A 14664-nucleotide genomic window follows, 5' to 3' on the forward strand; every position below is an offset into this window, starting at 1 on the left:
GGCGAGAAATCCAATTTTACGAAACGACACTGAATGAATGAAAGTGTCAGCGAATCTGGTAACTCTCGGTTTTTACAAAATACTTTGTGGAGACTCAACTGTGTATATGTTGTCATCACAGCTATGATCGGACCAAAAACGTGAATTCACATGTTTGGTAAGGTACCAGTACCTTGTTATTGTCTCCGGTACACATGGCATTGCAAAAATGTTGATTGAAGTGTATCTATTGTGCGTACATACATAAGTGGCTAATGGCGTATATGCATTGTAGTGCAGTTCACTCAGTCTCTATAGTGTAGTGGTTAATGGTGTATGCTTTGTAGCACAGTAGGTGCTAGTTGTTGAGAAAGGTCTGTCAGATATTATTGTGGGTATCTTTTGTAGGGCAACAGCCAGCATCGCATTCAAGGACCATCCTGACTAGGCAGCTCAGTGAAGCCAGTGACAGCCCCTCTGGTCAGTTGAGACCACAGCCCTCCCAGCTACCCAGCTTGATGAAGCCAGTGAAATTCCCTCTCGTCAGTTTTGACCAGCTACCCAGCTCGGTGAAGCCAGTGACATCCCCTCTCATCAATTGAGACCAGCCCTCCTAGCTAACCAGCTTGATGAAGCCAGTGACATTCCCTCTCGTCAGTTTCGACCAGCTAGCCTATACCCGGCTTGGTGAAGCCAGTGATGTCCCCTCTCATCAGTCGAGACCAGCCCTCCCAGCTTGATGAAGCCAGTGACATCCCCTATTGCCCATTGAGACCAGCCCTTCCGTTGGTACAAAAGGTTTGTACAAACTAACTTTAATTACCTGGTACTATTTTAATACACCTAGATCCAACAACTGTTTTGAACCTGCAAATGACAGTTAATGTTGATATTTAGTACACAAAACATCAATAAATTGAATAGATAACTCTGTGTTCTCAAACGATGCTGTTCTTATTCTTGCTGTAACATTTTTTTTTAACCCAAAGCTGTGGTAGTGGTTAATAAGATTATGGTTGTCTTGATCATTACTTTTAGGGTTACAAGTTACATAGTTTGTACATTGCAGCCACATATAGGCCTACTATATGATTGTATGTGGAATTATACAGACCCCCAAATCCCTTGCATGTGGCTGGATTGAAAGACATCATAGGCCCGATATGAGGTTGTATACACAACATAACGAATTATAAATAAATAGGGCCTACTTTGTAGATGGGTAATTCCATGAAGTTGGGGCAGTGTCCATGTATGTAGCATCGTGATATTGACAAAATACATGTCAGCATAACTCAATATCAATTATGCTATACATTTATTGTTTGTAGGCTTTACATTTGCATTGAGGCCACACATTTTCCTGGAAATTTTGTGCCATTCAGACTCAATTTTAATGAAGTTATTAAACAATATGTAACACTGTGTCCTGGAGCATCGTGACGTGTCCACGTAGCATCGTGATATTTTAAAATTTGGTCCAAAGAGATAAATTATGGCAATGAGCTTGACCAAAATTTGATGCAATATGCATATTTACAAGGTATGAATAAGATAGCTAAATACCAGGTATCTCAAATTTCATGTACACAGTTTCAATTTTAAAAGAAAATTACAAAATGTATCACGATGCTATGCGGTGTCCTTTTTTGTGTAAAACTGTGGAAAGGAGAGTTAAGATATTTAGCTATCTGACTAATCTAGTAATTATGCATATTATATCAAATTTTGGTCAAGCTAATTGCCTTAATTTGTCTTTTAGGACCAAATGTTTACTATCACGATGCTACATGGACACGTCACAATGCTACAGGACACCATTACATATCGTTTTAATAATTTCATCAAAATTGAGTCGGAATTGCACAAAATTTCCAGGAAAATGTATGGTCTCAATACAACTGCAAAGCCTATAAACAATACCTGTATAGCATAATTAGTACAGTGTATTGAGTTATGCTAAAATGTCACACTTCGTGCCCCAACTTCACAGAATTACCCAGATGCACAATGAGAGGCTGAGGTCATCCCGACGTCATGTGCAGTGTCAACTCATCAAAAATTTGGCTAGGGTCTCTGTAGGTCTTATTTTCCTTTTTGCTATTTAAGTTCTACAGTAGACAGTCTATTTCTAACATATTTCATGGAGTTTTCTCTGTTGCATGTATGTGAGCACTACAAGGTAAAGCTACCTGGTAGACTCTACACTGCAATACATGGGATAGCAAGTTCTGTGACTAAATTTACAGATTGGTGAAGAACTAACGGGACTATCCTAATTGTAAGTCCGTGTTAATGCCTTTCATTGTGTCTGATATACAGATGAACTCCAGTCCAGATGCCCCTGTGAAATGGAAAAAGGACAAGTTCATGAATGCCGTTGCCTTCTCCAGTTAGTTGTGGAGGAAAATGCTACTCTGAGGAAAGGACTTGGGTCAAATTGAAGTGGATCAAAACCTGGTGAGAGTGCTGACAGATATTGATTTTATCAGAGCCTGGGCAGATGTAAGGAGATACAGGTTACTGTAAAAGTGGATATTTTAGCGCGACTAATTTTTTGCGGTCGGCGGGGTAAGAAGAGCTTCGCATGTTTATAGTTCCGCGGAATCAAGACATCAACTACTTGAACAAATGGCGAGCAAAAATATTCGCATGCTTTTATTTTCGCGCTAGTTTCGGCTTACGCGAAATGCGTGAAAATTTCAACCAACACCGCAAGAAATTTCCACTTTTACAGTAGATGATGAAGACGTCCCTTTGGCATGCATATTAGGGAATTTTTATGTAAATATCATAAATAAAATGAGCTATTTTCATTGGACTTTCAGCATATAACATAATTGCTTTCATCAGTACTAAACTTGTCATTACTTGAATGATAGTCTTTAAAGAGAATATTTACTATGTGTATTACTGAATAGTTAATTGAGTCTATATGAGTAGTAAAATAATGTTTCATTGTAAATGTGTAGTAGTTACTTTATTACCAACATTCAGTCATTAGATGAGAGATCAATAGAATGTGCTTGTTGGCCTCTATTGCAGTGGAACAGCTAGCATCACATCCAAGTGCCATCACAGATATCCAGGTTGTTGAAGCCAGTGACACCCCCTCTCGCCAAATAAGACTGCCTCTTCTAGACTACGCAGCTCGGTGAGACCTGTGACATCCATCTCGCCAGTGGAAACCAGCCCTCTCTGCCACCAAGCTCAGTGAATCCAGTGACATCCCCTCTCATCAATCAGAACCAGCCCTCCCAACTACTTAGCTCCATGAAGCCAGTGACATCCCCTCTCATGTTCTTCTTTGTGGCTGGCAAATGTTTGAAAACTGAACTTGGATGACTTCAATATCATAATTATGTTGAGTGCATCCAAGTGATGGCAATGATAATAGCTCTGACACCAGTTCTTCCTGTAGGCCTACTGTCAATTTATGCCTTCATTGTGTATTATAGCAAAAGACATGTTAGTAATGAAAAAGCTGCACCTTTTACCAGGATTGTTGGGGATTCTGATAAATGCACATTGAACATGAATAACATCAATTCCAATCATAGACTACATTCATGTGATGGCAGTGATAACTGAAATGACACTACATTTATATCTCTGAACTCTCTATTTCTGTCTTTCCTGTGAGGTAACAACAAACATGTTAGTACTCAAATGTGTGAATCAGAATGAAACAGTGAATTGATTGCCTGGAAAATTTGTTCTTGCCCCATGTAGCAAGTAGGGAAAATAAATCCTGTAAACTCCTAAACTGCATGTGCGTTAAACTGTTACTGGAAACTGAAAGGGCTGCAATATCCAGGCACAAAATGTTTTGTCCTTTTTTAGCTCACCTGAGCCGAAGGCTCAAGTGAGCTATTGCGATCGCTCTTCGTCCGGCGTCCGTCGTGCGTCGTCCGTCGTGCGTCGTCCGTAAACTTTTTACATTTTCATCTTCTTCTCGAGAACCCCATGACCGATTTTCACCAAACTTGGCAGGTAGCATCCCTAGGGGGATAGGATCTCAATTTGTTCAAATGGGCACCATGGCCCACCTGGGGGGCCCCAGGGGGGCCCAAACACCCTAAAATTAAGGAATCTTTAAAAATCTTCTTCTCTAGAACCAGAAGTGATAGGGCTTAATTGATACTATGAGTAAGTACATTGATGACTGTAGTTTCAAGTTTGTTCATGGGGGAATCAGGGGTGCCCCCCTTGGGACCCAGGGGAGAGGGGTGGGGAGGAGTCCTAATGGGGCCTAAATTGTACATTTTCATCTTCACTTTGAGATCGCCATATCTGATTTTCACCAAACTTGGTAGGTAGCATCCCTAGGGGGATAGGATCTCAATTTGTTCAAATGGGCACCATTGCCCACCTGGGGGGTTCCTAGGGGGCCAAACCCCCTAAAATTAAGGAACCTTTAAAAATCTTCTCTAGAACCAGAAGTGATAGGGCTTAGATGATACTATGAGTAAGTACATTGATGACTGTAGTTTCAAGTTTGTTCATGGGGGAATCAGGGGTGCCCCCCTTGGGACCCAGGGGAGGGGGTGGGGAGGGGTCCTAATGGGGCCTAAATTGTACATTTTCATCTTCACTTTGAGATCGCCATGTCTGATTTTCACCAAACTTGGTAGGTAGCATCCCTAGGGGGATAGGATCTCAATTTGTTCAAATGGGCACCATTGCCCACCTGGGGGTCCCTAGGGGGCCAAACCCCCTAAAATTAAGGAACCTTTAAAAATCTTCTCTAGAACCAGAAATGATAGGGCTTAGATGATACTATGAGTTAGTACATTGATGACTGTAGTTTCAAGTTTTTTTCATGGGGTTGGCGGATTCATTCCCCCCCCCCCCCCCCCCCCACGCCCTTAGGACCCAGGAGAGGGCTGGGGAGAAGTCCAACACTTGTAATGGAGCCTGAATTGTACATGTTCATCTTCTTCTTGAAAACCTCAAGATGAATTTTGACCAAACTTAGCAGGTAGCATCCCTAGGGGGATAGAATCTCAATTCCTTCAAATGGGCACCATGTCCCTCTTGGGGGCCCCCTAGGGGCCCCCCCCCCCCCCCCCCCCCCACATTGAGGAATATTTAAAATCTTCTGCTCTAGAACCAGAAATGATAAAGCAAAGTTAATACCATGAGTTTGAACATTGATGACTTTAGTTCCAAGTTTGTTAATTGCAGATTCAGATCCAGGACTGCCTGCCCCCTCCCCCCCCACCCCCCCCCGAGTTGAGGGGGGGGGGGGGGGGGAGGGATCCATATGCAGACCTAAAGTTTCCAATGTTCTCAGGTAAGAGTGTGCAAGAATGCATGGAAGGTGAAATTGCGATACTCAGGTGAGCGCGTGACCCGCGGGTCTCTTGTTTTTCATTTGGTCTTTTTTCCCCCTGTGTTTCCCAGGTGTTTCAGAGGTGAAAAACTACAATTACTCCGTTACGATAAAATATTGCATCAGTGTTTTAAAGTGAACTTAAGCAGGGCTGTCATGCACAACAGTGTACATCACTGAAGGGCCTTTCACACATTTCATTATTGCTCTAACTATTATTATTATTACTACTACTACTATTGTTGTTGTTGCTAATTTTTTATTACTATCATCATCTTCATAATGATTATTATCCTCATCATTTATGTGATCACTGATATCATGCCATGTGTTACATTCAAGTGGCACAGCAGGTCCTACACAGTAGCATTGTCCATCAGCATTTTGGAAGACACTTTTTCAGCACAAAATTTTGTGATAACTCTATCAAATCACATTATTATGAGGACAATATTTTTGTGGTAAATGGAGTTTGTGCCCTTGTAATATTCATTGCATCTATATTTTATGGCCAAAAAAAAAAAGTATGAATTTTGATAAACAAATGTGTTGGAAGTGCTTCAAACAAGATATTCAGTTTTCATTCACATAGATATAAAAATACATTGTAATATACATTTTGGTAGGTCCCTACATGATGTTCTACTGATATAATTGCATATGCTCAAACCCTAAACCAATTGTGTTTTGACAATGCAATATGTAGAAGGTCTCCACACTGAAATAGTATAGTGTTCTTTGTACTTGAAGTCATTAACCCTGTGACATTGATTCTTGGACTTCCACTTCAATATTTTTTCCCTGCAAATGTGCAAGTTATTTGAAAGTGGTTGCATTTGTAAGGTTCTTTTAATTTACATGTTATAGTATTATTATCATAATTGTTCAATATGATAGGAGTATAATGTGTAGATGCCCAAATTGACTAATGACAGAATGCTGAGCAGTTTCTTTTTTCTTTTTTTTCTGCAAAGATTACCTTACCTGTGTCAATTGGCAATCTTTGCTTTACAACTATTTCTATTATGACATTTTATATTTAAAAGATATAGGCCTACATGCAAGTAGCCAGCACAGATTTGTTATCTCTACATTGTATATCACATCACATTACTGTGAGAGCAGTTTCTAAATACATGTAGCACATTTGCAATTAGAACCTGTGCTCATGATGCAACACCAAATGCAAATATACATGCAAAGATAAAAGAAAATGTAAGGTCAGTGTACCCTGGTACACACAACTTCTAATGTAGGTCCCATGTACACATGCAATTTATATGTGCACATGAAATTTGCATTTATGCATGGTAGTATAACGTAAGTGTAGGGATTTATTTTGAACCTTTTATTATAAGTGTATCCCCCCTTCTTTTATTACAGGTACCACCCCTCTACACATAAATACGTCAACCCACACATACAGTACGGTAGTACCGGTATTCACATCCACATGCATCCACACACCCCACCTACAATTGTATCACAGACACACCACATATCACATGACATTTTCCACTCTTTCACTTCTCACCCATTGTTCCCTGTAATACTGAAATCATGCCTAAATCACCCAAGCCTGCACATCATTTACATATTATTATGAATATTTAGTTTTAACCTTTGTTTCTTTATTTGCATGTTTTGTTATGTTGATTTTGTGTATGCATGTTTATGTAACAACCCACATTTACATGTAAACCCATGCCAAATTATGTGAAGAATAAACTGGCTACAAGTTAGTTAGCCAGGGGACTCCTTTCAAGTAACACATGTGTGCTGCCCTAGTTTGCTTTTAGTGTGATGAGTGTTAGAGAGCTAAGTGAACCCTAGCCCTACATAAGTAATGTGTTAGATTTAAATTCACTGAAATATCACAAGATATTACCTGTGTATACAGGCCTAATTGTTAAGCGTCAATTTACCAATGAGAAAAAAATGTGTTCTGATGATAAAAACCCAATCAGGGTTCTAGATAAAACTGAGTGAATGTTGTTGACCTATGTGGAAATAATTGACTTGAACAGATTATTCCTTGTGTCTTGATTTTCTCCTTGTATAGGTGAACAAGACATTGCATCATGCATGGTTGCATTGTACATATGATAAATAAGAAAATGTATAAGATAGCCTCAGAAATTGTTGGATTGGTTATTAGACTATTACAGGTGTCACATTATTCAGTCTAGAAGACTAAAATGATCTGATTCCCAACATTTTTGTGTGTATCTGTGAAATAATTCCAATTAACCCTATTTATACAGAAAATAGGTAAGGCCTAAGCCATACCAATGACCAACTTTCTAACCTAGTATGTGCATGTGTCAATTGTGAAGAAAATCATCCACAATGAATGTTACAACTATTAAAGTCACATGAAATTACAAATACATGACAAGTTGTACCGGTAATAAAAATGAACTATTGGTTAGTTCCAATGCAAGTTTAGATATAACATTGTACCGGATACTTCGAATTCTCTGGCCTACTCGGTACTTGTGTTTCAAATCTTTGAAGAAAAAAAAAAATGGGTTTGCCATGAAGATTGCATTGAATTGCATGTACATGTAATAACACAACTCGTTTGTGTTTCATGTAATAATTACATGAATTGTAAATTGAGATTTCGTTGATTTTTTTTTCTACGTAGCCCGACCAGACGCCGTGCGAAGCACGGCAGTTACTGCGTACATGGTACCGACCTAGCGCTGGGCCGGCTGTGTCCGTCCTTACCTAGTCCAGATTCTGGACGTTTTCTTATCATTACGCATCCACGCGCGCTCCACAGCTTATCGCGCTATCCCCTGTAACCGCTCGATATCGATGAGGGCGCCAACAAACCTGTCCGAAAAAAACGTCCAGAATGGTTTGACAGTGCGTAGGGTCAAAAGTTCATAATAGGTATGCTGACGTAATGCCTTATCTCTTGCAAGCTCATGCGTATGCATGAAAACTAAGGGATCGATCACAGAAAAGAGTTCTGTGGGATCGATTGATCTGCAGCCAGCTGTGTGCATTGCACCGTGAATACAGTGCGATCTGCAACAATTGCTAATTATGTGCACAGAGATGCCTGCATTTTTGCGCAACACACGTTATCACAATCAAAGAGCCAACTCTTTGATCACAATGCAATGCGATACTCAGTGCTTCAGTGATCCGTACCATGCATTGTTGCAAGCTGATTCGTACGTTTTTGACTGGCTGAAAGTTAATATGGTTGCAGTCATCTAGGACCTACTTTCACGTGGTGTTTTGGATTTTGTTGTGCCCCGATTCGATGATGACTTGAATATTATTCTTGAGATTGGAAATGACGAGCAACAAATCGCCAGCTCGCCGATGTATGATTTGTGATGTGCCACTTCTAACGTCCAAACACTACATAAAACTGCAAAAAACTCTGTGAAGGTCGCGAGATGTGGACCTCAAGAAAAGTTGGAAGATTTGTTTGGCGATGTTATTGTTGAGTGGTAAAGGGGATCATATGTTTTTGGTTTTTTGGGGGAGGGGGGAGGATTGCGCCAATCATATTCATTAAAGGAAATAATTTTGTCATCAAATATTCTTCATTAATAATATTGTATGATGAAATATTCAGAAATTAAAGAAATACTTTAATCGACAAAGGTACTTGTATACACCTGTTTTCACTATTATCTGGCCCACTAAATAACAATGTAATTTTGTAATGTAAGCTCAGGGCTGTGAGATGTGGGTTCTATGAACCGGTACTTGGCTATGGTATACAAGATATCTTAGCATATTCAGGGGTGGTGGAGGTGAAGGGGATACATTACACAATTTGTAGTGCAAAGTTTTGAAGTACATGTAAGGAACCAGAAAGTGCCTTTTTTGTTTGTTCTTTTCCCCAAATGTTAGTAGAGAGCAGTCTAAATTTAAAGAATTGCGCTAAGTTTGTAAAACTTATATCATTTTATTACCACTTCATGTAGGGCCTACTGGGCAGTTAAACCGAAACTATTCGCTTTGATAATTATTTCTATAACAGAGACAATCAGACCAATATCCCTGTTGTAAGAATACCCTGTTACTCAGTCTTTGTTTGTTAGTCTTCATGATAATAAAGCTAAATTTAGTAAACCAAGATGAAGACGCTTAAGAGCATTTTTGCTACAGAGATATTGGTCCATTTGTCTCTGGCATTACAGAAGTGAACAGTTTTGGTTGAACTGCCCTTCTGCATATGCATATATATATATATATATATATATATATATATGACATCCAATCATATCTTCCTTTTTTTGTTGCAAACCATACCTACATTTGCTCAAAATAGTAGCTCCAGGTAAATAAGTAGGCCTATTCATATCAAAAGACAGTCTGACAGAGCAACTTGTTTGTTTCTAATTCACAAACATTTAAGGGGTAATCAGCATGAAATTATGCTTGGGAAATGTGTGGGCCATGCACACAACACACACAAATGCATACACGCACGTGCACACACACACACACACACAAACAAACATACACAAACACATGCACACACACACACACACACTCACATGTTAGCAATTTTATTAAACCACCTATTACAAATCACATCCAAATTAAAACATTGTACATGTACTTTGTACATACAGCTGTACAGTGTAGTAGACTTTACTTTTTTCCACGTTTATGGCAGGTGATTATTGGTAAATAAGTTTAGATTTTTTTTTTCAGTGTTGAGGTGTGGTCAGGAAATACATCAATTTACCACTATTGTACTTTGAAATGTACAATGTATACGGTGTGCATGTACACTGTACATGTGCAATATATGTACTGTTAAATACACTGTGTAGTGTACAGTAAGAGCAGACAGCAAAGTGAAAACAAATGGACTACGAGTAGTGCAATTTGAACATATGTATAATTTGTACATTATTAATCACATTAGGCCTACTTCTTAAGCATTTATTATAAAAATTTGGCCATGATGGTAAAACTGTTAATGTTGTACCAACTACCAAGGAAGTTTCAAAGCTAGCATCCCACTCCCAACTGTCAATAATGAGTTCAAAAAGTTGTCACTCTGGGAAGGACGTTCAAAATAATTCCTCAGGTGTATAAGTGTCTTTAAAGTTGTATATTCTGTGCCACCATGTACTCATAAGGAACTGAAATTAAATGTTCTATAGTTGATAAAATATTAGGCATATTTCAGTTGTTTCTCCATGCTCTTGAAATTCCTTCATTATACACTTTCATTTGTACATGTACATGTACAAGTACTGTAATATACAATACATTTACTGTATATAATTCATGATAGTTCATGATCATTGTTCAACAACAGTGCATTATTTCAAACAAAATACATTGTAAACTGTTTGACTCTGAATTTTGATGTCAGAGAAATAATTTGATATGTCACATTTCAGTCTGATTACCATGTGTAGTAGATTCTCATTACACATCAAAAACACAGGATTAACACAAACTGGTTACAAGTTATGACAAAGAAATCTTCCTGGTCCCACTGTAGATTTTGTTTTGTTTTTTTTTTCATTTGTTGTGCTTTACAACAATTCTTGTTAAAAAAATGCTTTAAAGGTTAAAAAAAGAAAATAAATTCATTGCTACACAGTTCAAACTACAGGTACAAATGTTCATGTGCATTAAAAGAGCTAGTTTTATTTTTATCAAAATGGGCCAAAGAACATACTGTACTTCTCATGAGTGATTTTGTATGTAAAGAAAGTATATGTAAACAAGTTCTTGGTAGCTGTACAACTCAAAAACATACTCTACACATGTGTACACTTTCCTGTACATGCATGCATAGATGAACATGCGATGTACAATTACATGTGCAGACAAACAGCATAACAGTTCAATTTTCAAACACCCACCCAAACACCCAAAACACACAGCCCATCCCCACTTGGCATGGTCTGTATGTACATGTACATGTAATCCACTACATCACAAAAACACAACCTTGAACTAAAATATTTCAACTTTTCCATGATTTTATCACTTGTAATTATGATATCTACCCATCAACATGTCCAATGAAATGAAAATATTCACGCCTAAAAAACAAAGTACAGTATGAAAAGTAGGAGTGTACAAATGTACATTGTACAAATTGTATTTGCATAGTGAATAAGAGCAAGGTACAGTAATTGCAGTGATAAAAGGAAAATTATTGTACATGTAGCATGGAACTGCAAAAATTTAGGTACACCAGAAACCAGTGTACCAACCACTCACCATTACAAACCTTAAGGAGGAAAAACACCCACAGTGGATTCATATGAATTCTCTAAAAACAATTTTAAAAGCCCAAAGGTACAACTTACAAGCTACATGTACACATGTGTACGTAACATTTTTCAGTTAAAAAAAAAAAAAAATCTGAGCTACGATGTACAGCTGTACATGATTCTTCATGTTACCAGTATATCTGATAAGGCCTGAAAATTGAGTGTTTTTAAAAAGTGGATATAATCGTCTAGATCACTTGGGCATTCACACAAAACCGTACTGTGTACGCTGCTTACGTCAACACCCAGGCCAGACGCAATGGTAGCAATCAGAACTCTGATTTCACCATCTGTTGCCAACATGCAGATGCTGTCAACAATTTCCTTTTGGATATCAGTTTCCGTGTTCCGGTGTTACATAAACTTATTAACATACCTGTGGCAACCTTCTGGAAGCAGTGCCATAAAGGTTGCGTACACATTACTGCACATTTTTATCATCCTTTCACAACATGCACCATGGGTCTTCAAGTCATCTGCCAGCCACTTGAACATTGTATCTAAATCTCTTGCAGCAGACTTGACAACATGTTTTATATTTTGCTTGTCCGGCAACTGATTTACCCACACATAATTGCGAAGACCAAAGTTTTCGATGATACCGCTAAGCACATCTCTGGTTGCAGTGGCTGTCAGGACATCAGCAGGACTGACGACTTGAGTTTCGATCGTAATTCACCCAATTTTCCATACGCTGCTCGAAATGCTTTGGTGTCTCCAGATGCGGTCCCCCTATTTGAAAAATAAGAAAAAAAAAAAACATTTTCTACATTGCACATAAATGATTTTAATAATGCCTGCAGTCTCTACAATGCATATCGCAGAGCCATAAGACTGCATAATTGTAATCTATAGATGAACAAGTATGAGTACATTTGCATACTGAAGCATGTTCCTATTTGAGTTTTTTCTCAATGTACATGCCCATGAAGAATTAGTCTGAGGGCCATAGCGTGTGTCTCGATCGCTCCTCAGAGTAGAGGAGCAAAGCTGACGAGACAAAGGCTGTGGCTCACAGACTAAAGCTATGAAAAGGCAGTAGGCCTATGTGTAATTGCATTTGTATGCAAGAAAGTTACAGTAGTTACTGTACTGTACAAAACAATAAAACCAGTGCAGTTACGGTGTTAACAATTTATCACAATAATTACACAGGATTTAACTCGGTACACCTAGGAACACTCACAAGAGTAGTACCGGTACTGTAGTAGAAGCCTGACATGTGTTTACCCTACCCGGCCCAGAGGCCAAACATTACTACATTTAGTTTTACAATCATTTTTTGTCGTTCAACTAGGGGCCTACAGTTACAGTTTGTAATTCAAGACAAGAGACACGTAATGAAAGTTGCCTCCTTGACGAATCATTTTTAGAAACTGGATAGATCTTTATGATTAGCTTACCGCTACTCTAGGTAGGCCGCTTGAGTCTTTGACTTTGTCAAGCAGGCCAAGCAAGATCCATAGCCCTGCTCATCTGGTCCGAAATTAAAGACTTCAAAGGCATGAAAACAAAAGCCACAGCTTTCGGAGAGTCTGGTCCATCATGTAGATCTAGTTTGCGAAGAATATCAACGCATAACGGTGCAGCTTGGAAGCTTGGAACACCACACTATTGCTGAAAACCAGTCGGCAGGGAGATAAACAAACCATGACCATGCACGGAGAAACGAGTACGTGTACGTGTAGGGACTTCTAAGTTCTGGTTCTGCTGCTGCTCCCCGAAACCGTCAACGAATCCAAGCTTCTCAGTAGCACATTGCATTGTATGCTCTTCTCATTATCACTGTCAGAAAAGCGACGCAGAGACGCTGATGTTGACATCCATTGATCATGTAAACAAGATTTGGAGGAAATACTTGAAATGCTGCACAGATTTTGGTCGGAAAACGCAAGACTCGGAATCAATACGAAAAGCACATTGCACATGCTGTATGCTGTACACGCGATCCGGGGGTTCCCCGATCGAGCTAAGCCACCTCCTCGGCCTCGAAATTGACATGTACGATAGGTCACGATGCTTTAAATGGGCGAATACTTTTTCTGTACGTGTTTATCAATTTTTCATTTGTAATTTCTAAATTATTATTTTTTGTCGAAAAATGGATTTAAAATGTTGATAATTGTGATATTTATAATTTAATTTATAACAATTATGGGAACGAGTAGAAGTTAGTCTTAATCTTACGCACGGTTTATGTACGTTCTAATTTCATTCTCCTCTTATGATCTCTAAGATAGATTATTTGAGCAAGTTTTGATAAAAAGAAAAATAATTTTGACATTCCATTAATAAATGTTGAGAATAATACAAATATCGGCGTAAAATACGTATCTTATATTGCTAAATGCAATATACCTGTTTGCAATAAGACTACAAGATTAAAGATCGATCGACTTTTTTCGATCCCGCAAATTGCCTGCTGGACGCGATTTCATCGGCCAATCAGGATGCTCGAAATGAATGAGGGAGTGGGGGTGGGGCAAAACTGCGGAAAATCTCTTTGGGGTGGGGCCATTTTTTTCCGAAATATTTCGGGGAGACTTGGCAAACCAGACTGGACTGTTTTGGAGGTCGAGATGCGTGCGTGCGCGGCAAATTAATACAAGAGCGTACGGTGGGGCATACGCGTGCTGTAGCGGTGTGTGCGCGCGGTAAATGATCACACAAAACAGTCCAGGCAGTGGACTAGTCCTTACCCGGAAAAGTTTCTATGTATGGTTGGGGCACCACCTATCGACAGGGCACCTTCCCATCGACACCCTGCGTATCATGGCTGTTTGCGTATAGAACGAAAAAGTACGCGCGGGATTAAGTGTCATTAGCTATAAAAACAATAAAAACGAAGAAACGAAAATCAAACTCAAACAAACCAAGCTAAAAATTACACATCCGATCAGTAACGACGCATGGCTGTGAAATTCACGTGTATTACCTATGGCCTGTGAAATTCACGTGTATTACCTATGCTGTGAAATTCACGTGTATACCTATGGAGGAGAGGGGGTGTCGATCGCAAGGTTCCCTTTTTAGCTGCGCGAAGAAAACGGAACGCACGCACTAGAATTG

At 39.0% G+C, this 14664-nt stretch overlaps 1 long non-coding RNA gene across 1 annotated transcript; it reads left to right on the plus strand.

Moving 5' to 3' along the window:
• Window positions 1-484: 484 nt before the first annotated feature.
• Window positions 485-3463, plus strand: LOC139712443 (uncharacterized). The gene is made up of 3 exons (XR_011709564.1): window positions 485-777; window positions 2302-2439; window positions 3025-3463. It is a non-coding gene; the product is annotated as an uncharacterized lncRNA (long non-coding RNA).
• The last annotated feature ends 11201 nt before the right edge of the window (window positions 3464-14664 follow it).

The sequence above is a fragment of the Diadema antillarum genome, unplaced genomic scaffold (genome assembly GCF_040938485.1).
Source record: "Diadema antillarum isolate AM-2024a unplaced genomic scaffold, OU_Dant_1.0 seq00001807_RagTag, whole genome shotgun sequence".
Taxonomy (NCBI): domain Eukaryota; kingdom Metazoa; phylum Echinodermata; class Echinoidea; order Diadematoida; family Diadematidae; genus Diadema; species Diadema antillarum.